Below are 24415 nucleotides of genomic sequence, written 5' to 3' on the forward strand. Positions count from 1 at the left end.
ACTAATCAGATCTTTCCGGTTCTTATTTTGGTAGAATATTACCAAAAAAAAGTTGAAATAATTTCTAACAGTAATTTCGAAATTTTGAGAACCGAATCTGAGATGTTTGTCAGGTTGAGCTGAATTAAGCTATGGTTTTGGTTGTTGAAATCCATGTAGTTTTCAAAAACTCAAAGCTATTTTTGCTCTCGAGAACGATAAACTAAATGCACAAAAACTAGCTAAACTCAAACTGGAATTGACCTGGGTCGAAGTGTCACCGCCAGAAATCGCTAAAAGATGTGTAAGATTAAAAGTGTAAAATTTGCGTTCAATGCGAAAAATGGGGTGTGAAAAAACCAATAAAAATAGCAAATTTTTAACATTAAACCGCTAATTTCGCAGGAAAATGTTCCGTACGTGACAGATGGCGCAGTGGAATAACTTGTTGCATGCAGGCGGTGAGAGGTTCAAACCCGTGTACGGCAGTTTGAAATCCGGTGAATGGGGTGAAAACCGGTATTCACCGCTAATCGTTCTTTATTTTTGGACCAAAATTCGACCCGGGATATCACAATATTGCAGCGTATGTACAAGTTCGGAAATTGCTTTATTTTTTCAGCCTCTTGTTTTGGTTCAAGGCTTTTCAACCCGTGAAATGCATTTGGTGTCAAAGCAAAAGAGAAAAAAGCAAAGCTGCTATTATAAGTAGCGCAGTGATAAAAATGCTCATATCAATTGAAGTCTTTCCGAAATTCTTGCAATTTTTCGTAGCATTTCTTGTAGCAATTTTTTTTATGATAGCGACTCAAATAATTGAGTATTGAACATTAGAATATCCATCACCAAATTCAAACTTTCGTTCAGTGCACAGAAACAGAAACAGGTTCATGCACAGAAACAGGTTTGTACATTTCATGGGGGGGGGGGGCTATCTATCCAATAGCTATTCAATACACAGCCGATTTGCATGCATTTCGTACCATAACGTTTTGCATAATGTTAAATTGACGTTAAGCATACAGCTCAAGCTAGAGAAGTGCAAATAAAAAGCGTTAATTGAAAGCATGGTTACTTGATAAACCACATATGGTAAATTGGTCAGAAAAAGGATAAGTTCATGCCAGCTGAGTCACTTAGATGGGCCAGAAAAGTTCAGCATTGGGGGCATTGACATCATGGTAGTCCAAGAGAACATATCCATCTGCAGTGTTGTTGTAAGTGGTGTTGCTCACTGCAGCAGCAGCTATTACTGCATTCAGTGCCGTCTGAGAGACTATTGGAGCACTTAGCACTACATACACACCCATTGACAACATACACAATCCCCAACACACAATACTCTTCACTACTGATGAAACCAAATCCATTCTGTTTGTGATGCTAAAATAGACATTTTATAACAGTCTGATCAGTTATTATTAGAATCACTCTTAATTAGAAAGGTAAAGCTACTTACATTTAATTGGTTTTCCGACTTTTTATAACTTAGGAGGTTTTATGAATGACACAAAACTAATTTTACCTAGTTTCGACACATATTTATCAGTGATAAAACCCGCTTTTTCTTGTACCATTGTGTGAAAACTGACAATTCGCATTCAATGGTTGACTTTTCATAACTTTTGTGCCAAAAGGAACGACTTCTTGTCAAATGTCGCGAGAATTGATAAAAGAATAGTGAAATGAAGTAGAACAAATGGGATGCGTAGCAGTGTCTTGTTCGTATATCAGAACAAACGGTGATCGTTCGATAGATAAAGTGCCCTGGCACGAGGCACACGCGTTGGCACCCGAGTGCCGACTGCAATGTAAAAAAATGGCAAGGGGGACTAGGATCTTGGTTCCAACTGATTTAGAGAATCCGATGGGTAGGTAAGGATCTATTCGGCCCCCAGTGGTTTTATGCCCCCGTTACAAATTATATGTTATATAACATGTTATGTAATAAAATAGGGGTCTTTCCCATTATAGCCCCCCCCCATGAAATTATAGCTTCCCCCCATTATGGTATAAATACCATGATGGGGGGGGCTATATGTTATCTGACCACTAAGCTGGGGGGAGGGGGGGGGGGGGGCTATAATGGGAAAGACCATAAAATAGAACGTGCACCGGTTATATAAAACATATCATAAAGCATATATTCCCACTAAGCTGGGGGGGGGGGGCAGAATAGATCCGGGGTAACATTGATCAGCCTTTCCCATCAGCTCCCCCCCCCCCCTCCAATTATGTTACGCACCCCCAGTTACAAGCATGTGTCACAACATAATGAATTTTCATGCACAATTATGGCACGTGGATTTGGGGGAGGGGGGGGGGCTAATAATATGCACACATTGGCACAAACGGAAAAAATCCCTACTTTGATGTAATTACGAGACATTTGACATTTGGTAACTAGAACAAAATATCCTTAAATATGTCAACTCATAACTGCCAACGCCCATTCTGTATTAAAGTTTTGTCCGCGGATACACGGCATGCGTTAGGAGAAACAGATGGCCTCAAAATTAAGATCTTACGCGTGAAAAACTTTAACGTAACAATACAAAGATACGGTGATCAAATTTTTGGTTTTTTAAGAATTAAAAATTAGGTTTTCTCCATTATACATCAAGGGTTGCATGGAGAGGAGGAGGAGGGGGGGGGGGTGGGTTGATTATAATGATGTTTCCACATTTTCACCCTTCTCCAATGGTCGATTACCTAATTGACAGAGTTCATAATTTTCTAATAGCATGTATGAAATGTGTTTGCTAGTCTCTCCGTTTGTTTCTTCTTATTTATTGTTCCAATATTTTCAAAATTGGGGAATGTATATGCGAGGCCGGCTTTTTTTCTTCAGTCAAATTTCCACTTTTTGTTCACGCATCGAAGAGAAACAAAACATCATTTTGCGTGAAACTCAGAGATCAGAGTTTGAAAGCGATTGACTTATTTGTGAACTCTTTAGTATTTCCCTGTGTATGGAAGTAAACATCCTGAAACGTGAGACACATTTTCCTGTTTGTGTGATAAAGCTTCTTTTTTTCCATGACGCATGAGCTAATAACGGACTGTGGCAATTGAAGAGTGACTAAATTATTCAAAAATTGAGACTACTTGAAAACGCGTCCCGGAGCTTGTTATGTTAAATCGTTTGCCAACATAAGTGTCAAAATTTGTCAAATATTCTCATTTATCGACATTTCAAAGATACTCAAATTTATGCGTTTGGATTTGTTCAATTTTTGGCATACGTTTATCTAAAAGCATGGAATATGTGATTTTGGATATTGTTGATTCTCTATATCACAAACTATAGAAAATTTGCGAGCGCATATCACATACCAAACAATCTGACTAAAACAACAACTCAAAAGCTTTTTAAAATTATTTGTACACAAAAAAAACCTTTACCAAATTTACAACCTTTAACAAATTTATAAATTGCGAAGTACTTCCAGCAAAAAAATGGTGTCAACAAACGCCATTTAGAAATGGTCGACAATTTAACTGAGCGCAATGTCTGATTTCTGATTACAGCTCGAATTATAATACCATAGTAAATAAGCACAAACATTTTAATTGAATTGGGTATTTTTAATATGCCTATATCCTCGTCATTTGTCAAAACAATGCCCGGATAAAACATCACATTGACAATTTTAGGATCTTCATAAAACTCTGAATAGTTCCCTTGTCAATTCTTGGTTTTTCTTGACCTGGCATTTTCCAAATCTGTTAAAATTCTGGACAATTCTGTAACATTTTTAGAATCAAGACCGCACAGGACATGAAAAGGCACTTCCAATAGCTCATTTGAAATAATAAACGCTGACGATAAGGAATTGAGAAACAAAATCACTATTCTTCAAACACTGGAAATATTAGGAAGAATTCATATATATGCGTTACCATTCTTCAATTTGAAAAGTTATTCAGTTTTTCTAATGTGCTTATTGACTAATAGTGTCATCTTTCATCTTCGTTCTCTTGTTTTAAAGAAATTTGCTTTGATCTTTGTTAGAATCGAAATCTATCTATATTCTCAACAATGATCACAAGTTGCAGCTAAGATTAATCTTTAGTCTGATCGTTTCTTTTTTGATATACACCAAGATTTGCCAAAAAGGCGTGAGTAAATATCAACTAAAAAAGCAGTAATTGAAAACAAATACTTGCCAAACCGTTTTCGAATTATTTTTCTATCATAAGATATCAACGCCACTTTTTCTATTACGAAAACTCAAAACCAGAGTGTGCAATTGTTGGACGTTTACCTGGCTGAACGTTTACCTGAATTCAACTGTAAAATTCCTAAAAAAATACCTGAACTGTTCAGGTGATTGGAATTTTTCAAGTGTGTTTACCTGAGCTGCACCAGAAAAATTCAGGTTAAAATAACTGTTTTTTTTTCAGGTAAACACACTTGAAAAATTTGGATCACGTAAACAGTTCAGGTATTATTTTTAGGTATTTTTGAAGTAAAAGTTTTCAGTTTATAATTTCAGCCAGTGACGCCTGAATAAATCAGGTAATTGTCGACTTAAATTCAGGCAAGTTTATGTGTAAGTTATGCCTGAACGGTTCAGGTAACTAAGGAGTTTTTTCAGGTAAATTTACCTGAACTTTTTTTAGAGTGTATATATTTTTCAACAAATCTTTTTATTCTGTCGTCATCTACTCTTTAATCAGTCACAGCAGTTAATTTGCAGTATACAACTGAACACAAAAAAAAACAAATTTACTTTTGGGTAAAAAAATTGTCAAAGTGAAAATAAATTTCATAAAAAACAAAAGAAACTTCAACAGACAGGTTGAGGTTTTGGCAAAACTAAATTTTTTTTAGTTTTTTTGTCAGGGCATCAAGAAACTATCAATTTTGGTTTGATACTTTTTGTGAGCAAGAAAATTACAGTTTAAATACCAGATTTTGAACATCTGACTTGCAAGATCTCAAAAACTAACCATTCCTTTGTAAGAAACTCTAAGATAACCAATCTACGATAAGCAATGCCAATGTGGTCATTCTTCCCAAAGGAGACAACTATTAGGTACTTTTAATACAAAAATTGATGAGTCAAAATAGTTTATGGAACTAAAAATAAGACCATTTTACCTAATATTTTGCTTAAAAGCGACCATATAGAGAAATAATCTGAAACAACGAAAAAACTCAGTTACCAGGAATAATTTTCTTATTTTGATACAAAAAACAATCACAAAATAAGATTATCTGCTGACAATCTGAACAGAAATCTCTTCATTTGGGGTCTGTTCAACGGAAAAACAGAACGGTTCAGGTAAATTCATTTTTTAGATAAACTTACCTGTACGATTATTAGAGTATATATATATATATATATATATATATATATATATATATATATATATACTCCTATATATATATATATATATATATATATATATATATATAAATACATACAAAAGCCAGTTTGAAAGGCCGAATAAACTATTCTACTGCAATAGTCAATTGTCAAATTTTGAATAATTCGAATTTAGTTGGGTTGCTTTCTTAAGTTATAAGTTATCACTCAACTGCGCTTGTAGAACTGTCAAATTGACCCTAGAAGCAAGTGGTGGAAACCTAATTGCCAACTCCTCCTGCACAGACTAATTATTCAAAGAAAAAGTCTTTGAAATTTGGACACAACTGAACACCAAAACAACACATTTACTTTCGGGGAAAAATTAATGTAAAATTTGTAATCACTTTTTTGAAAAAAACTGAATTTCAACAGTCAGCTCAAGGTTTTGTCAAAACTAAAGTTTTTTTTTGCTTTTTGTCAGGGCATCATGAAAATGTTAACTTTTTTTGTGAGCAAGAAAGTTACAATTTAAATCCTCGATTTGAAACTTTCGACTTGCTAGTTCGTACAAGTTAGCCATCCTTTTGTAAGAAATTTGAAAGTTCTTTCCAGAAAACCAATCTATGATTAGCAATGCCAATATGGTCATTGTTTTTGTAGGATTCAACTATTGGGTTCTTCTGATACAAGAAATTAATAATTCAGTATTGTTTCCGGAAAAAAAACTAGACTGTTGGTCTGCATGTTTTACTTAAATTTCGCCTAAATCTGAAACAACAAAAAACTCAGTTACCCAGAAAAATTTTTTACTTTTGATAAAATAAGGACAATCACAAAATAAGAGTTTTTACCGACAATCTCAACAGAAAGCATTTTAAAAAGCAAAATCCATTAAAATTGTATGTATTGTACAAAAAAACATGAAAAGCAATCAATTTAGCAAAATAAGAGTGTCTCCTGTACTGAATTTCAGTCAACAGCTGGATAGTTTTCCGAAAGTTACATTTAATTAAAGAAACTCAACACCACATTTTGTTTCCTGTTTAAAGAACAAATACAATAGCTTTTTTGAGACCCAATTAAAAACAAGGGACATAGGATTTTTGGTCTCTTTTTTTAAGAATGCCAAGATTGCCCCCCCCCCCCCCCCCAAGTTTGATCAATCGTTTAGCATTAATCAGCAACGCAACAATTTTAGTCAAATTATTTTTTTCCAACTGAAGACGCAACTGAAAACTAAAGTAGAAAACTTTTTGAGGGAACCAAGATTTCACCTAAATTTATTCTTCTGGTCTATCAGAAAGCTTTAGATTCCTGTTTTGTGACTATGCGTTCTAATTTATTTGTTCCGTTGTGATGTATGCACTTAGATTTTTTGATAAAAACTAAATAGCAGAGCAACAAAAACTGTACTTCAACATGAAAACGAGACTCTTGATGTGTATACGATTGCTGATGAGTTTTTCGATACCACTCACTGATTTTCTTCTTTATGTTTTCCTTTTGATTAAACGTTGAGACTATAGTTTCTTTTAGTTTTTTTTTCATTTTTGGAATGTTTTGCTAGTAAGCCAAAAAGTTACAAGATAAATCCTCGATTTGTAAGCTCTTACTGATTAATCATTCACTTTGCAAGTTATTGTAATTTAAACTTTCGGCTTGCAAGTTCTTCAAAGTTATCCATCCCTTCAAAGATGCTTGCAAATTCTTACCAGTATAGGAGTTTAAGAGTGGCGATACCAATTTTGTCAATGTTTCTTTAGGAGACAACAATCAAATTCTTTAGATACGAACTTTACTTCTTTCAATATCTTACAGGAACAAAAAAATTAACTATCCGATGAAATGTTTTGCTTAAGATTTGCCCATAGAAAGAGATAGTCTGAAACTACAGAAAAACTCAGTTACCTTTCCTGTTTTAATACAAAACAGGAAATCAATTCCTGTTTTTTTTTTACAAAAAACTTAACAAAATGGAGTTTCTGTTAAACGGTCTGAACAGAAAACACTTCAAAGTAAAACTTAAGTATCGTACAGAAGAATGAAGACAGCAGGCGTTTTTGCAGAATAGGAGCTTTTCTGATTCTAAATTTTTTCAACTTGAAACGACGTTTGATTTCCTATTTAATACAAAACTAAAACAGATTTTTAAAATCTTCTCTTTTAGTTTTATTCAACAAAGGAATAATTTAAGGCAAATTGTTTTATGTTTCAACTGAAAACACAACTAAAAAGTAAAGTGTAGAACAATTTGCGTGAACGAAAACTCACCTATATTTCTGTTTTGGTCAGACAGAAGGATTTAGGTTCGTGTCTTTTGGGTATGCATTCTAATTTAATTGATGCGCTTTGATTTATTCACTAAAAAACTTTGATAAAATCTAACTGGCATAAATGAAAATAGTGATTGAACTTGAGAAAGAATATGAATATGTGTTTTCGATAGCTGATGTATGTTTTGGCACCGCTCATCCGTTTTCCTCTTTTATTTTTTTTACAAAACTTATACACTAAATAAAATTTTCGTTCGTTGAAACGGGTTTTTTGTGTTGACTAAGATCATATTATATAGAAACAAAACATCAGTGACTTTAGCGTTTTCCAAAGTGTCATCAAATAATTTAACAGAAGCGGTGTTACAGTTGCTCAGCTCGCAACTTTAACTTCCTAATATTTATAGATCGCTTACAAGCGTGCAGAGTTTCAAACTTTTATAGCAATTTTGTGCTTTCCAGCAAATTTATCACCCGTCAGGTTAAATTCGTCTCTTCTAATAATTTTTCTTTGTTGACTTAATAAGTTGCGGTTGACCTTAATTGCACAATACCTAATTTTTAATTAACCTAGTTTTTTTATATAGCACGTTACTATGTAAAAATATGCATGTGCCCCTGGTGGGCGTAAAGGACGCATTTGCACTAAATTAAGGAAGGGACTTTAACAGAATAGCTCCAGTCATTTTTGGGGTGTATGAAAAGCTCCGCTAACTTGTTTTGAATCAATTGCTGAACTAAGCCCTGCCTCCAGAAAAACTCATAGGACAAATCAAATACTCAACTGCCGTTTAAGTGCAATCATATCCATTTTGTTGGCTCCCAGTGAAACGAAACTTGATACACCTTGTCATGCCAAGCAAGATCTTGTTAACTCTTGTAAAACTTGAATTATCTTGCCAAGATAGTGATAGAGAAACATTTCTGGGAACACCTTGATAAGATCTTGACAAGACACTATCAAGACATGTCAAGCAATTTTCTTGGCGTAACTTGATAAGATCTTGATAGTTCTTGACACATAAAAATTTTTTTTTCTAAGCAACCCGAAGTGTGGTGGTGGAAATATGAACCGGTAATCCAGAGAAAAATTGGCCATGAACAGACAATCCAGACAAAAAATTAGCTACAACTCGAAGTAGTTAGAATTAGCATTGCGTGACAATTAGGAATTAGTAGAGACAATTAACCAATTTCAATCATTAGGCACATACAATTCAATGACAAAACACGAAATCAAATTATCAAGTAGAACTGCAGAATTGTTACTTTAATATCGAGCAATTACTTTTTTATTTCTTAAAAAAATTTGAAGTTGTTTTCCTCTGCTCTCGCCAACTGCAATTATTTGACTTACAGCCTTGCTAAAGTTAATATCTGATTTGATTGAGGGGAGGAATTACCAATCAGAAAATAGTGATAGCTCTTTTCCTCAACATTATGTTTTTAATATGCTGTCTTCAAGACTTCCTTTATTTAAGCAAACGTTTTCGTCTTCGGATTCTCAAATCCGTTGCTGTTGGTCAAATATCAGTAAAAATACCATTCAAACACACAAACAATGGATTTAAAATCACTTCAACCCTTAATACAATTCTTTCTACAATTGATTATGTTCGGTCTTTTATAGTTCAAAACCTGATAAAGATCAATAATAGACGTTTCTCAATTTATAAAAAAATGCAGTTTCTTCTAATTTGGGTTCTGTAAATCAAGTACTGTCTTTCGTTGTCAAAAAGTCTTTCCTTTCAAAATGCACCTCAATTTAAAACTTAGAAATTTTTAATCTTTTGAGTTGTCCTGCTTTTTTGGACCTTGATTTGTCGTTACGAGTTGTTTTTAGTATGCTGATGTGACTAAACTGGCACATTTGTCTTTTAAAGTGTTGTTAATTTTTTTAAAAACAAACTTGATTTTTGAAGGAAATTTTTTTAAACTGCATTTAGTTTTTCAGAGCCAAATGTGTTGTCAGCCTTTTGCCTTTTTTGTTGAACTATTGATTGTACAAGACTACTGTACTGATTGCGCTATATATATATATATATATATATATATATATAGTGGCGCTATATATATATATATATATATATATATATATATATATATATATATATATATATATATAATAAAACATTATCTGTTAAGCAATAGGTACAATTTGTCTTCAAAAATTGAGCCTCTTTTGGTTAAAATCTCTCCAGTTTCGGTCTTTTATCGTTCAAAACCTGATAGAGATCGCTAGTAGACGTTTCTTAACTTAAAAAGAAGTACAGTTTTTTCAAAATTGCGTTCTGTAATTAAAGTGTTGTCTTTCGTTGTCAAAAAGACAACACTTAGTTTTAAACTTGAAACTTCATCTTTTCCAGTTCTTTTTGAGCTCTTTTGCGGTTTTAATTTTTACTGTCAATTGAGAAAAGTGTGTCGAAGAGTCTAAACTGTCAGAATTAGTCCTTTTTTTGAAAAAAAAAGAGTTATGAAAATGTTTGGTTTTAAAGCTGACTTTTTTCCGTATTTGAGGTAAGATGCTGAAATAGCTTAAATACAGTTGTTGCTTTGTATGTATTCAATTTTCCGGGTGTTGTTTTTTTGCTGTCTTGTTTTTTCAATGCTTGTTTTTTTGTCTTATGTGATACAAACTTTTAGATTTTTGAGACTTTAGTGTGGGCCTTCACGGTGGCGGTCCTGTATAAGGTGTGTATTATGTACATACCGAGCTAGCATCCACTTAAAAATTTGATTATACTGGAAAGAAGTGGCTCAATTGTGGGTTAATAAACGAACGGGGCAGTTTTTTCCGACAATTTTCATAATTCTTGCTATTTCTTGATAATTCTTGCTTAATCTTATGAATTCCTGCTACATCTTGTTTTTGGGTGCTATTGATTTTTTAATACTTGATATATCTTGCCATGGTTAATCTTTCCTGGAAATGTTGCCAAGATCTTGTTTTTTGACAGCCGTGCAAAGAGTTTGCAAGTTCGTATATATCTTGATCCGATGAGTAGTGGATAAAACAAGGCTTCCAGCCACCAGTAAAATGTGTCCCTTTCTCCTAACGCTAAGCCGGCATGTCAAATCGGGCCAAATTTTACTGTTTGTTGAATCCCTTGTTTTATCCACTACTATATATTAGCTCTATATTCAATAAAAAAATCAATTAAAATCAAAAATAAAACAAAAAAAATCGCAAAATCAAAGCAAAATTTACATTTCACTCTTTAAGAGTGATTCACACTTATTCGGAGTGATCCCCAGTAGAAAAGATTGCTCTTTTTCGCTCTTAAAGAGTGAATCTCTCTTTTTTGAAATATTTTTTATTTTTTTATACTTTTTATTTCAAATTATCTATACTTTTCAATAAATTTATATTTTCTTTTATTTTTTCTATATTTATTCCATTATTAAAAAGAAATGATACAAAATTATAGTATTTACATGAAAAACTATCCCTTGTTTGGTTAATAACTAAAGGACTTACAGCTCTAGGACTTTGCCAACTAGGATTAATTGTTTTATCCGCGAAGCGGTTACACCGATCAGTTATATCAGGGAACCTGTTTTGCAGATTTCTACTAAATCCTCTAGTCAATTCTATATCTGGATGTTGTTTCTTAATTGATCCCGTATCCCATCATATCTCACAACAGAAGTACAATATGGACAATTAACTTTAGCTGAAGTACAACTTCTACATGTATACTTAACCTCATCAAAATTATTTAGTGGTTTTACATAATTACACTTATTACAGCATCTAGTTAATACTTCTGAGCTGGGGTTAAGGTTAGGGTTAGGGATAAGGTTAGCGTTAGGGTTGGGGATAAGGTTAGGGTTAGGGTAGGGGTTAGGATCTGAATGAGAGTTATAGTCATAGATAGAACCAGAACCAGAACTAGAGCTAGAACTGGGGTTAGAACCAAAACCAGAACCAGAACTAGAACTAGGGTTAGAACTAGAGTTAGAATTAGGGTTAGAACTAGAACTAGGGTTAGAACTAGAATTAGAACTAGAACTAGATTCATTTTTTAAAGAACAACCCCATGGGGAAAAATCATTAGCACAAATACCACTTAATATTATATTACCACACATACATTTATCAGTTTTACCTTTATGAAATGATTCATAATGATATATTAAAACAGCAATGTTTTCACATTTATAGTTACACTCAAAACATTGTAGAAGCATTTTTAATAGATAAAATTATCAGTGAACGAGCTTTGCTCGTGGTTCTCCAACGAACTTTGTTCGTGGTTTACCAAACTGCTCAACGGAGTTGTTTCGCAAATTCGCAGATAATATTAGCTATGCTGTAGAATCGGTGTACAAACTTTGTGGATCATTGAAACTGCTTCGCAGATAATATTTAGCCATGATTTCAATTAAATCTTTAGTGTTATCTTTAGATGTGATACACTCTGCTAAATATTTATTTCCTAAAGTATTGAGTGTATTAGTTTTACATCTCTTATCTAAGATCAATTCAACATCTAATTCTTTTTTATCTTTAACAAAATTTATAATTTCTTCTCTGAATTCTTCATTATTTCCATATAGTTTGTTTAAAAACCTTCCTCCCTTTCTATTCAAAATTCCCATCTCTTCATTGACGAAGTCACAGTTACACTGATCAGTATACGAACTTTGTTCATGGTTTACCAAACTGCTTCGTGTGTCACCTTCCAACTCTTCTCCATATCCAACATTAACTAATGTATTTACTTTGCTCAACATTGTGCTTGCTCCCATTGCTACAGTTCCAGCATTTCTTGATATTGAATCGGGATAAATATAACTAAATATAATTAAACCTGCGCCTATAATTCCACCAATATTTGATAAAATTTTCATACCCTTTCCCATAATCATTTCTTTAGTTAGAACATCATTCTGTATTTTAATACAATTTAAAGTAAGAAGTTTATTAAAACGAAACTGATAATTATCATGATTAATAACATTTCTATCTGTTGCATTAATCATTAGTGGTTTCATATATGCTATAAGTTTATTTATGCCTTCTCTTTCTAAATCATCTTTTAAACTAAGATTTTTTAAATCAAGGAAACCAACTCTTAAATCATATATCATTGTTCTATTACTACTAAAAATAATAAAAGTATTTTCCTTTTTATTATATTTAATTATACCATAACGAAGTTTATCTGACATTCCATCTGTATAATTATATTAGTTACTATTTAATTCACTAATTATTTTATTGAAGTCATGTTCACATTTATATATCTCATTAAAGTTTTTAAATAGGTCAGGTCCATTATAAGTTGTTAAATAAATAGTATCACAACTCATTCTTGCTGTATTAATCATTTGAGCTGGTTTATGACACATTACAATCTATTGAATAGTATAATGTCTACCTTCAGTAAAATAATAATCTATATCCTTATTTAACCTATCACCCATATCATCAAGTACTATTACACAATTTTGAAATTTATGCATATTATTTTTTGTGATCATATTTATATCACATTTATTAAACCCAGTATAAAACTTATTAGACTCAGGATCTATCCTGTCTCTGTCCTCTTTACAGACTATAACTATAATTTTAGCTTGATCTTGAACTTGATCTCGATCTTGATCTTGATATTGATCTTGATCAGTGAAACTGCTTCGCAGATCTTGATTTTGGACTGAGTATAATTTTAAATATTGTCTAATAAAATATGTTTTGCCTGTACCAGTTCCACCATAAACAATAGTATGTAATGGTGAATTTTCATATTCAAATCTAATTAGACTCCTATTCATAAATCCACCGAAGCTTTCTTCCAGTTTTGTATATTTACTTGGTCTTGAATCATAAATTATATAGCAAATTCCAATTATAATAATAAAAATAAAAACTGCACTACCTGTTTCCATTTTTATATAATAAATATAGATTTGATTTAGATTTGTATTTAGACTTAGACTTATAATTAGACTTAGACTTAATAAATTTATTATATAAAAATGCTCATCCTAACTTTTGAGGAATTCAATAATAAATTTAATATTGATAATAATGCTATGAGTGATATTAGAATAAAAGATATAGGTAAAGATATAAGTCTATCACCAATTGAGATTTTAATGAGAGATCAAACTCCAGATAGTATCGATAGTTAATATATGATCTATCTTATTGATAGAGGATTTAGAATTAAAAGTGCTTTCAATATTCTAGTTAATCAAGGTAAATATCTAGGAATATATAATGAGTGTTTTTGTTTGAATTGTAGTAGAGGTGATGTTAACGATAATGTTAATGTTAATGATAATGATAATCAGGGAACCTGCTTCGCAGATGATCTACGAAGTAGCTTTGCTAATAATGTTAATGATAATGATAATGTTAATGTTAGTGATAATGATAATGATCTACGAAGTAGTTTTGCTAATAATGATAGTGATATTGTCATTGATAAAGATCTACGAAGTAGCTTTGCTAATAATGATAATGTTAATGATAATGATAATGATAATGATAATGTTAATGATAATGATCTACGAAGTAGCTTTGCTAATAATGATAATGATAATGATAATGATAGAGATAATTTTGTATATCAGGGAACCTGCATCGCAGATGTATTTGACGAAAAATATCAAAGGAGTAAATCTAATAGGAATAGCAATAGTAGTCGCATTAATAATAGTCCTACTAATAATATCCGTGAAGCGGTTCAACAGAGTTGTTTTGCAAATTCACCGATATCTGTAAACATAAATGATGATCTATATTCATGGATAAATGATGATGATATAATTACTGAAGCCGCATTCCCAGATAACTTTAGATGTATAATATCTGGTCCTAGTGAATGTGGTAAGACATTCTTATTAAAAAAACTAATTCTAGCTAGTATATACTTTGATAAGCTATGCATCATTGGACCTACTGGTGATCAGTACCATGGTATAGAAAGAATAAACCCAAAAGCAGATGTTGAATTTATTAAAGATATAAAAGATTTACCATCTCCTGATAAACTACCCAAAGACTTAAAGAAACTAATGATATTTGATGATGTTAGAGCCAAAGAACCAGTTGTTAATGAATACTTTTGTACTTTCGACATAATAACTGTAATATGATATATCTTAATCGAAACTTGTTCTCTCTGGATAGGCAGAGTGTTAGAGAGAACTGTAATCTATATATTTTATTTGAACAGAGAGGTAAAGTCTTAGCATCGACATATCAAGATTTCTTTAATAATGTTGAACTTAGTTATAATGATTTTGCTAATATATGTAATAAGGTATGGAAAGAGCCCTATAATTATATTGTCATTGATATAACTAAAAATAAAAATATTAATGGTAAACTAAGAATTAATTGGGATCGGAGAGTTTTGTAGTTTAGTTTAGGTATCAGGGAACCTGCTTCGCAGATAAGTCTAAGTCTAAGTACAAGTAGAAGTCTAAATCAAATGTAAAATAAAACTTAATACATCGCCATTAAAGTCTATAGGTCTTCCATGCTCATCTTTAATATAAAATTCAATATATTCTATTCTATCTTTAGTTACATTTTGATATAAGATATTAGTTGGTATAATATTTATCAAGTAACCTGGTGGTTCAGTTAGATTAAAAGTATATAGTATGTCTGTATCTTTACCATTATCTTTAGCTCCAGTTATCACATTACAATGAATGTTACTAGTACTAAAACCCATAATATCAATAATTTTCTGAGATTTAAATCTACCTTTTTTATAAATCATTTTACTAAATCCTAGTAATGAGGCTAGTGAGTTTTCTATATCAAAGCTGAGTGCTCCTTGTTTTATTTCCATTAAACTTTTCATCGTATTCTTATTGGGTTTCCTTATAAAATTACCAACAGTTTCTTCTTTTATTAATTCTGCTATATCAGTTAACTCATATGCTCCCGGTGTAATAGTTGAATATAGCAATGGGATTCCTTGATAATTATGATTAAGTATAGATGTAATGTTTGGGCTTGAGGTAGAGATAGAGTTAAGGTTAGGGTCAGAGCTAAGAGCCCGAGGTAAAGCTTCATCATCTTCTATAACAGTACTAGCATATAAGAATTGATTGTTTCTCCTATTCACATTAAACACCGAATTATAAACAGATAATCTAATTAAACCTAATTGTGTTGTATTAAGTATAGGTTCCGTAAATTTAAACTTTTCTGTTGGTTTTATCATTCTAAAGTTAAGTGTATGCTCTTCTTTAGTTTTAGTTAAAGCTTCATGTATCTTTTGTAGTTCATATAATATCAAGTTGTCTGTCATTTTTTATCTAATAAAAATGGATTTTAATTTGAATACAACTTATAGTTATAATAATGATATCCACAAAAGTAAGATTATAAAATATAAACCTAATAATCTGGCAACAATGAATACGGTTAATACTAACATTAATATCACACTCAATAGAGAAGAGAATCACTTAAATTTGCATAATTCATATCTAGAGATAGAATTTGTTGTATCAGATGATGCTGGTGGTGTATTTGCTAATGATGCTAATATTAGATTAGTTAATTATGGTATGATGGCATTGTTTAGTTCAATTAAGCTTGAAATTAGTGGTGGTAGGACTATTGAATATATAGATCATTGTCATCCTAATCTTCTGATGTATAAGTTATTAACTAGTACTGATGACGAATATAAAGGTGGTTTTGTTAGAAATCAGGGCAATAGAGATATTCAACTTAAAAGTGACCATATTGCTGCACAACGAGGACATATGTATATGATGATTAAGATGAGTGATCTATTTGGTTTCGTAAATGATTTAGAAAAGATTATATATGGTTTAGGATTTAAACTAATTTTAAAAAGGAATAATAATGATAGAGCTCTATATAGAGTTAATGCTAATCCTGGTGCAGTTGCCAATGATGGTAATATAGGAATTAGACATATATCATGGTGTGTGCCTAGTATTGATCCTAGTAATGATAATAGAATTATTGTGCAAAAGGGTTTAAGTAAAAAGAATAATGTAGACTTTAGTTATTATGAAAGAAAGACATTTTATAAGATTTATAAGAATGTGCCCAATGCTACTAACTTCTTGTTTGATCTAGGTTTGGAAAGTGGTATGGAAAGACCGCAATATATAATAGTTGGTTTTGAAAATAATAATGTTAATGAACAAACTCATGATGCAAGTACATTTGATGTAATGAATGTTACTGAATGTTATTGTAAGATTGGTAGTGAGTTTTATCCCGAGGATAGAATGAATATTAATTATGGAACCAATAATTATAATGAGGCTTTTAGAGAGATTGTTAGCTTTAATAAAGATTATAATGAGCTACCACATAATATAAAACCATATATAAATCATAGAACACTCAAAAGTAATTATAGAATATATGTATTCGATACTAGATATCAAAGGGATCATATAGGTCCACAACTAATAAAACATAATTTTAAATTTAGTGCTGCAGTTGCAGATGTTATATGTCATGCATTAGTATTAACTAGAAAGGTTATTAGTGTTAATAGTGATGGTAATAAGATGGTTGATATAGTCTCGTAGAGACTAATGACCGTAGGTCTTTAATATCATAGATATAATTTAAGTCATAGACATAATTTAAGTCATAGATATAATTTAAGTCATAGATATAACTCTAGCGATAATTATAATTTTAGATATAACTCTAGCGATAATTATAATTTTAGATATAACTCTAGCGATAATTTATAATTATTGTATAATATAGTTATTGTTATAATTATATACATAACCATATACTTATACTTATAGCTAGTAAGCTCTCATTGTTACTCTTGTTAATACCTAACTGTTTCTTATTAGTATTAACAAAACCTTTAGCATAAATAATGTCTAATTTCTTTTTATTCTCTAGAGCCAAGCCTCTAGCTTCAAGCTTAATCTTGGGCTTGGGCTTAACCTTGGGCTTAGGCTTGGGCTTGGGTTGAATAACAACAAAAGGATTATACTTTTTAACTTCCATTATTTTTTATATATAGAAATGAGTCTTTTAAATAAGTTCAAAACTAATTCATATTGTGTTGGAGGTAGACATTATAGGGGTACCGTTAATATAAGAGGAGTTATCACTTCAAAAGGTACTAAAATGTTAAAAAGTAATTGTGTTTTATGTAGAAGGAATAAATCAATGACAGTATCTGATGCAACAATAGAAGCAGAAGATCTTAAAGATTTCTTTAAAAGTGTTGGTAAAGCTACGGTTAATTTTGGAAAGAAAGTTGCTAATAATCCAGTAAGAGCATTAGAAATAGCAAGTAAAATAGGAAGTGCAGCTGCATCTAGAAACCCTAAAGCAGCTCTAGCGGCTACACCTGATTTATTTAAATTTGCAACTACTGGTGAAGGTATAAAAGTAGTACAAAAAGGGAGAGGGTTATAATTAGGTACAAAGAAAAGATAATTATTTGATTATGATTATCATTATGATTATGATTATGATTATATCCATGATTATATCCATGATTATATTATGTTTATGATTATGATTATAGCTATGATTATGATTATATATTAATCGATCGGTGTAACCGCTTCGCGGATAAATATTAATTCTAATAATATTATTACTAAAAACATTGTCATCACTAAGCACTAATATCTTTAATCTAAAAAAATACTCAGCTTGTTTTTCTTGTTCTTCTTATAAACCTCATATAACTTAACAAATTCATTATACTCATCATTATCTATTTTAATATCATTCATTGATTTAGTATATAGTTTATTAAACTTATCACTAAACTGTTTACTTAAAATATACATTTGTGAATACTTTTTAATTTTATTTCTAATTTTAGTATTAATTGTTTTTGATAATGAATCACAAACAGTTGCTGTAGCAAAAGCTGTTGGTATAGAATAAGCTAATCCTATACCTGTTAATGAAACTGATGTTGTTGCTGCAGTTGTTGCTATTGATGATAATACTATTTCTGTTATCTCAGCTATGTTAATATAATTCGTATATCTACTTAACTTCTTATTATAGTTTTAATTTCAGTTTCATAATAATTTCTAATATCTTTTATAATGCTAATATTGTTGTTAAATTTATTATTAGCTTGAATCTTTTCGTTTATCAATCTTTCTGATACTGATGACAAATCTGGATATAGTAATCTCTCACTCGGCGCTGTTGGATTGGTCATTGCTTTGCTTATTTTCATTAGTAAAAACTCTTTCTATTTCTTTCATTATATCTTCTTGATTAAAACTATAATGCATCTCAAGTATTATTCTCATCTCCTATTATTATCAAATTCTAGCTTTAATTGATTATATTTAGAGATAGTATCTGCATCAACTTTATTACAAAACTTAACAGTATTTCTGACTTCATTTGTTGATTCAACAAACTCATTAATTAGTTCTTCATTAACTTGTGTATTATTTAGTTGTAATGTTTTAGTTGTAACTTTATCAAAGTCACCCTTTCTTAGTTCAGTTATGTTTCTACTTAAAATGTCTATTTTATTAGAAGAGGATAATAAGTTATTGTCGCAATACTCTTTATTAACAACATCTTTTTCATCTATCGGAGGATATACATTTGTAATTCTATAGGTATCCTCCATATCAATATTATCATTATCTTCTAGGAATAACCCACGAGCCTTACTTAGAGTTAAGTTGTTTCCGTTCCCTATATGACGTTTCGCTTGGTTAAATCTATTTCTTGTCATTATTTATATTAAGAAATATATCCGGCTTTCCGGCTTAGGACCGTGGGTCTATATTTAATGATTCCAAAACCTTATTATTATATTCAAAATCAAACTCGGATTTCAACAGTTCCTTTTAATAATATTTACCTTCTATTATCTCTCCATTAATACCTTCTATTTTATATGTTGGTGGATGTGTTTATAGAACTTCATTCACTTTAAACAATTCTCTATTCCAATTAGAAGTGTAACCTTTAGAGAAGATATTACGTTTATCTACATTTCTAACATAATCACCAACTTTAAGTTTAGGTTTAATATTCTTAAATTTAAAAGTGTATTTAAATTATCAGAATTATTAGAAGCGTCAACTGGTGTCATATTAATTGTCGAGTGAATGTTATTGTTATATGTTACAACAGCATCATTTAATATATTTACCCAATTACCATCGCCATTGATGAACATTGGTTTCTTCATTATGTGTAATAATGTTCTATTGAATCTCTCTATAAACACAGCCTTTAAATCTCTATAAGTAGAATATAGCTCTATCCCTGAAGCGGCTTTGCCGTTTCCATATTCTTTAAGTAAAGATTTAAATGTTTTATTGTAAAACTCACTACCTCTATCTACCCATAACTTTTCTGGTTTTCTAGGTTCAGAGCCATCTTGTGGATGTTCACTTAATACTATTTTAGAACCATTTGTTATAGATAAACCAGATTTATTCTTTAAAGGAATAGCCCATGCATATTTTGTGAATATATCTATAACTGTTAATATAAACTTATAATTATTATTGTATTTACTTAGAGATGACTTATCAATTAAATCAGCTGTCCATGTTTCATCTATATATAGTGGTATTAATCTTTCTCTTCTAAACTTTGTTATTCGAGGACTGAATACTTCTTTAGCTAGTTGTTGTTGTTGTTTTTCCACATTTTTTATGAACGTAGTAATGGTTTCACCTATTTACCATAGTTAAAAACAAAATTATCTAGTTCGTTTTGATTATCTAGTTGGTTTTGTTCTATATCCAGCGCTTTTCTTATCCCCTTTTCCTAAATCATATCTAATATCCTTTAAAAACCTTTTAATTTTGTTTTCATCTTCCTCAACCTTATCATCATATGTTACATTTGATTTAGTAAGAAAATCAGTAAATCCTTCTGAAAACTCATATACATTATCCCTAACTAAAAATGCACCCTGCTCTAGAGTTATATCAACACCATTCATTTTATATCTCCTACTAGGTAAATCTACGAGTTCTAATTTTAATTGAGGATCAGTTTGAGCCCCCATGTCATGAAGAAATTTGGCTGTTTTTGTATCAACATAAACTGGTGCTATATCTTGAGTTTGCTTTATGGTCCCCTTTAACGTTTCACCAATTTTGGAAGCAGTTTCATTAAACTGGTAGCCAGCTTGCTCGATCTACGAAGCAGTTTCACCAATCATCTTAGTTTGTTTATCTAACTCTTGATTTTGCCAATCTATTGCTCTTAATGTTTGTTCACTTAATGCTAGATTCCGTTCATTGTTTGCGTTTATCTGCGAAGCAGTTTCACTGATAGTTTTGGTTAGAGGATCAAATAACTCTTCTATTTCACCATAATATTCTTGTTGTTTTAATTGATCTTCTAATCTATTTCTTCTGTTTTGTTTTTCTAGATTCTTTAATTCTATAAGTTTATCTAGTTTAGTCATTTTATATGTATTGAAAAATTATAATAAGAGTAAAAAATGGATAATGAAAACAGCTTCTCTCTTAATCTAAAAAGATGTTTAGCTTGTAAAAGACGTGGTAATACTATAGATGAGTTTTTTGATCATATTAAGGAACCAAATCATGATGATTTAATAATTTCAACTTATTCTAAATATGTAAATATGTTAATAAAAATTCTGGAATATAATAAAAATATAATAGCTGGAGCTACACTACATAAGAATACAATCATGGGAGACACTATGGAAAAATATATGGCTCAGATAATGATTTATAATATACTAACTACCAACCATATGGATGAAATGAATGAATTAGGTCTATAATTATTTGTTATAAAAATTAGCAAAGCTCGTTATATAATATAATAGCAACTTCAATTAACTTTCTATCATCATTAATGGTTAGTTCTAGAATATTATTGACCAGTAGGTCTTTGTCTCCATCTGATGATCTGCGAAGCAGTTTGGTAAACCGCGAGCTTTGCTCGTTCACTGATGCTTGATGGATCATTTTTATTAAATCTCTTTTGAATAGATATAGATTCTCATCATGAGGATAGCTTTTAATATTATTTACATAAAAACTTTTATCATCAAATGTGTTTAGACTTATCTTACTTGTTTTTGTTGTTGTCATGTTATCACCAACTTTTTGTATTCTACATTCATCTACTGTTCTCTGTGTATTATTCATTAATGCATCATAATAATCTATGTGCCTAGCATTATTATGCTTCTTTATTCCTTTTTCTTTATTGTTTTTAGGATAATTTTTGAAGCTATATGTTTTGGGGGACAATGCTATAAATTCCTCAATAATCCTACTTCCCAGCTCGTGCTTAAACTTGCTGGGGACTTTATTATTAGTTTTTATAGGTATGTCTAGATTACTTAAGTCCATATGCTCATCACTAACTTTACCTTCACTATAACTTAATACGAAACTGTCCGTATCCATATAGTGAAGTGTTAGATCTTTGAGGGATGGTTGTAGAATACCATAAAATACATCATACATGTGTAATTTACCTAATTCTAAGATAGTAACACCTACATATACTGGAGAATCATATTCTATTTTTTTCTTTATATATTCTATTTGGCTATAATCTCTATATCTAGTTATATTCTTAAATGTTGATTTATTTACACTTTTCATTATCTTTTCTTCATCAAGCAAGAACTTGTTTTGAAAGAATTGTAGAGGATTCATGCACATTCTTCCATATAATGACTTATTCATTAATTTCCTGACATCCTTTTCTGCTTCAGTTTTAGCTGTTGCTCTTTTATTTGTATTGTTTTGAATATAATCGCTACATATATAATCTTGTTTAAATTTAATTACTCTATGTATTTTTGTTACTTTTACTCCCATCTTATCATAGAACTTTAACATCCTATAATGAACCATATATTCTGTTTTGTTGTTTTGGTCTAAGATTAATTTCTCTGATCTTGCTTTACTTTTCTCTCTTTGTCGGTATCCCAATTCATTATCATTTCTCTTTCTCTTATTAGGCATTAGTGCTAACTGTTCTGTTCTCTCTTTACAATCATTAGTATAATCAATATCACAAACTATATAGTAACCATGATCACTATCATCTTGAGTATTCAATATTACATCTAGAGTAGTAGTAGTAAGAAACTCAAAATCCTTATAAGGTAACTTTTGCATCATTGCATAACCATATAGGTTGTTTGCGTCTATGTACCATATATTTCTATTAATAACTTTATCATTAGTATTAGTATTAGTATTAGTACTAGTATTAGTCTTAGTATTAGTATTATCATTAATATTAGCATTAGTATTAGTATTACTATCTGCGAAGCAGGTTCCCTGATTATTTATATATCTATCACCCATTATTCCGCATATACCACCTCGCTTTGCTCCAACAAAATCATCTAGCATTTGTTTATCTTGTAATGTATATAATGTTACGCCGCTTGACATTAACCAACAATCAAAACTATAACCTGGGAGACTTACATAGTGTAGGGGATTGAGCTTGAATTCTTTCATGCTTAGTTTAACATATTCATTCATGCAATAGTCTAATATTTCCACATCATTCTGTAAATACTCTATAGTTAGATCTTTTCCAGTTTTATGACTGTTTTCATTATTAAAGTTATCTACTTCTTCTTGTGTTGGTAATTTATTATGTAGAGAGGATTTACAGTCTTCTTTTTTAGATTACCAATAAGATTATTTTACGACTTGGTCGTGGTTCCCAAGGAGTCTAAACCAAAGTATTCATATGGATACAATGTTTTAGTTTTACACCCATATATCATTGCCATTTGATCTAGGGGCATAGCTAAGAAGTTATAACTATCTAAGAATTTAAGACAACCATTGCTAAACATCTTAGACTTACGAGCAGCCAGTGGTATGTTATCTATTTTTCTTTTTATCATTATTCTGTTTAAAGAGTTCACTATATAGTAGGTTGAAGTCATAGCCAGAGCCATTATGGAATATTACTGGAATGAAGTTTTGTTGTTTGTATCTTAGATTACATATTTTACATGCTGGTCCTCTATATTTACCAGTTTCATGACAATGATCTTTTACTTTATTAATACATGTTTTACTGCAGATATGACAAGTGTTATTAGTTTCATGATATAATTTATCTTCTTCTGTGAATATCATCTTTTAATTATGTTTGAAATTATTCTCTGTTTCTGTTTCTAACAGATCTCTAGCAAATCTTTTGATGCAGCCTAGACCGAAGTAGTGTTTGAAGTTACCTTGCCAGGTGTAACCCACAGCTATTGGAATTTGTTCAGCTATTACATATTTACAATCATTAGTTGTGACATCGGTGAAACCGCTTCGTGGATCAACAATGCAACATTCTATATCGGCAGTTATAATATTTTTTATATTCTGACGTTTGTGTTCATTTACAAAAGTAATATATTTTTTCTTAGGACAAACAATCTCTGGTTTGAATGAGGTGCTGCATTCGTGTTTATCATATTCAATTTGTGAGTTAAACCAATAGTTACGTCTATCACAATAATAATATTTAAGATTGTTTTTAATTGGTCGTTCTAACAAGGTTTCTATATTTTTTATTAGGGCACAGTGTTCTATTTGACAATTACTCCAAACTAGTATTCTTACATCTTTTCTATCTTTTTTAAAATCATCCACTTGTTTAAACAATTCTATTTTACCATTACCACAAGGTGTGTATACCCAAATATTAATATTATACAATTTCTGTATTCTTATTATATTAGCAAAATCATCTTCATGTTGTTGTCTTGGTTCAATTAGTTTATCTACATATTTACTTTCTCGAGTTGCATGGTGTGGGGCGGGATGTAGCCAAGCAGTTATAGTTAGTTGTAAGCAATTGTATTTATAACTACGTTTATTTAATAT

At 30.7% G+C, this 24415-nt stretch overlaps 1 protein-coding gene and 1 long non-coding RNA gene across 3 annotated transcripts in view; one reads left to right on the top strand and one right to left on the bottom strand.

Moving 5' to 3' along the window:
• LOC142345707 (uncharacterized) overlaps positions 1-24415 on the top strand; it is a 577332-nt gene that overhangs the window by 107954 nt on the left and 444963 nt on the right. The gene's annotated exons all lie outside the window — the stretch shown is intronic.
• LOC142345299 (uncharacterized) lies at positions 1020-1502 on the bottom strand. The gene is made up of 2 exons (XR_012759305.1): positions 1439-1502; positions 1020-1362 (listed from the first exon to the last, which is right to left on the bottom strand). It is a non-coding gene; the product is annotated as an uncharacterized LOC142345299 (long non-coding RNA).

The sequence above is a fragment of the Convolutriloba macropyga genome, chromosome 9, assembly GCF_964194025.1.
Source record: "Convolutriloba macropyga chromosome 9, txConMacr16.3, whole genome shotgun sequence".
Taxonomy (NCBI): Eukaryota; Metazoa; Xenacoelomorpha; order Acoela; family Convolutidae; genus Convolutriloba; species Convolutriloba macropyga.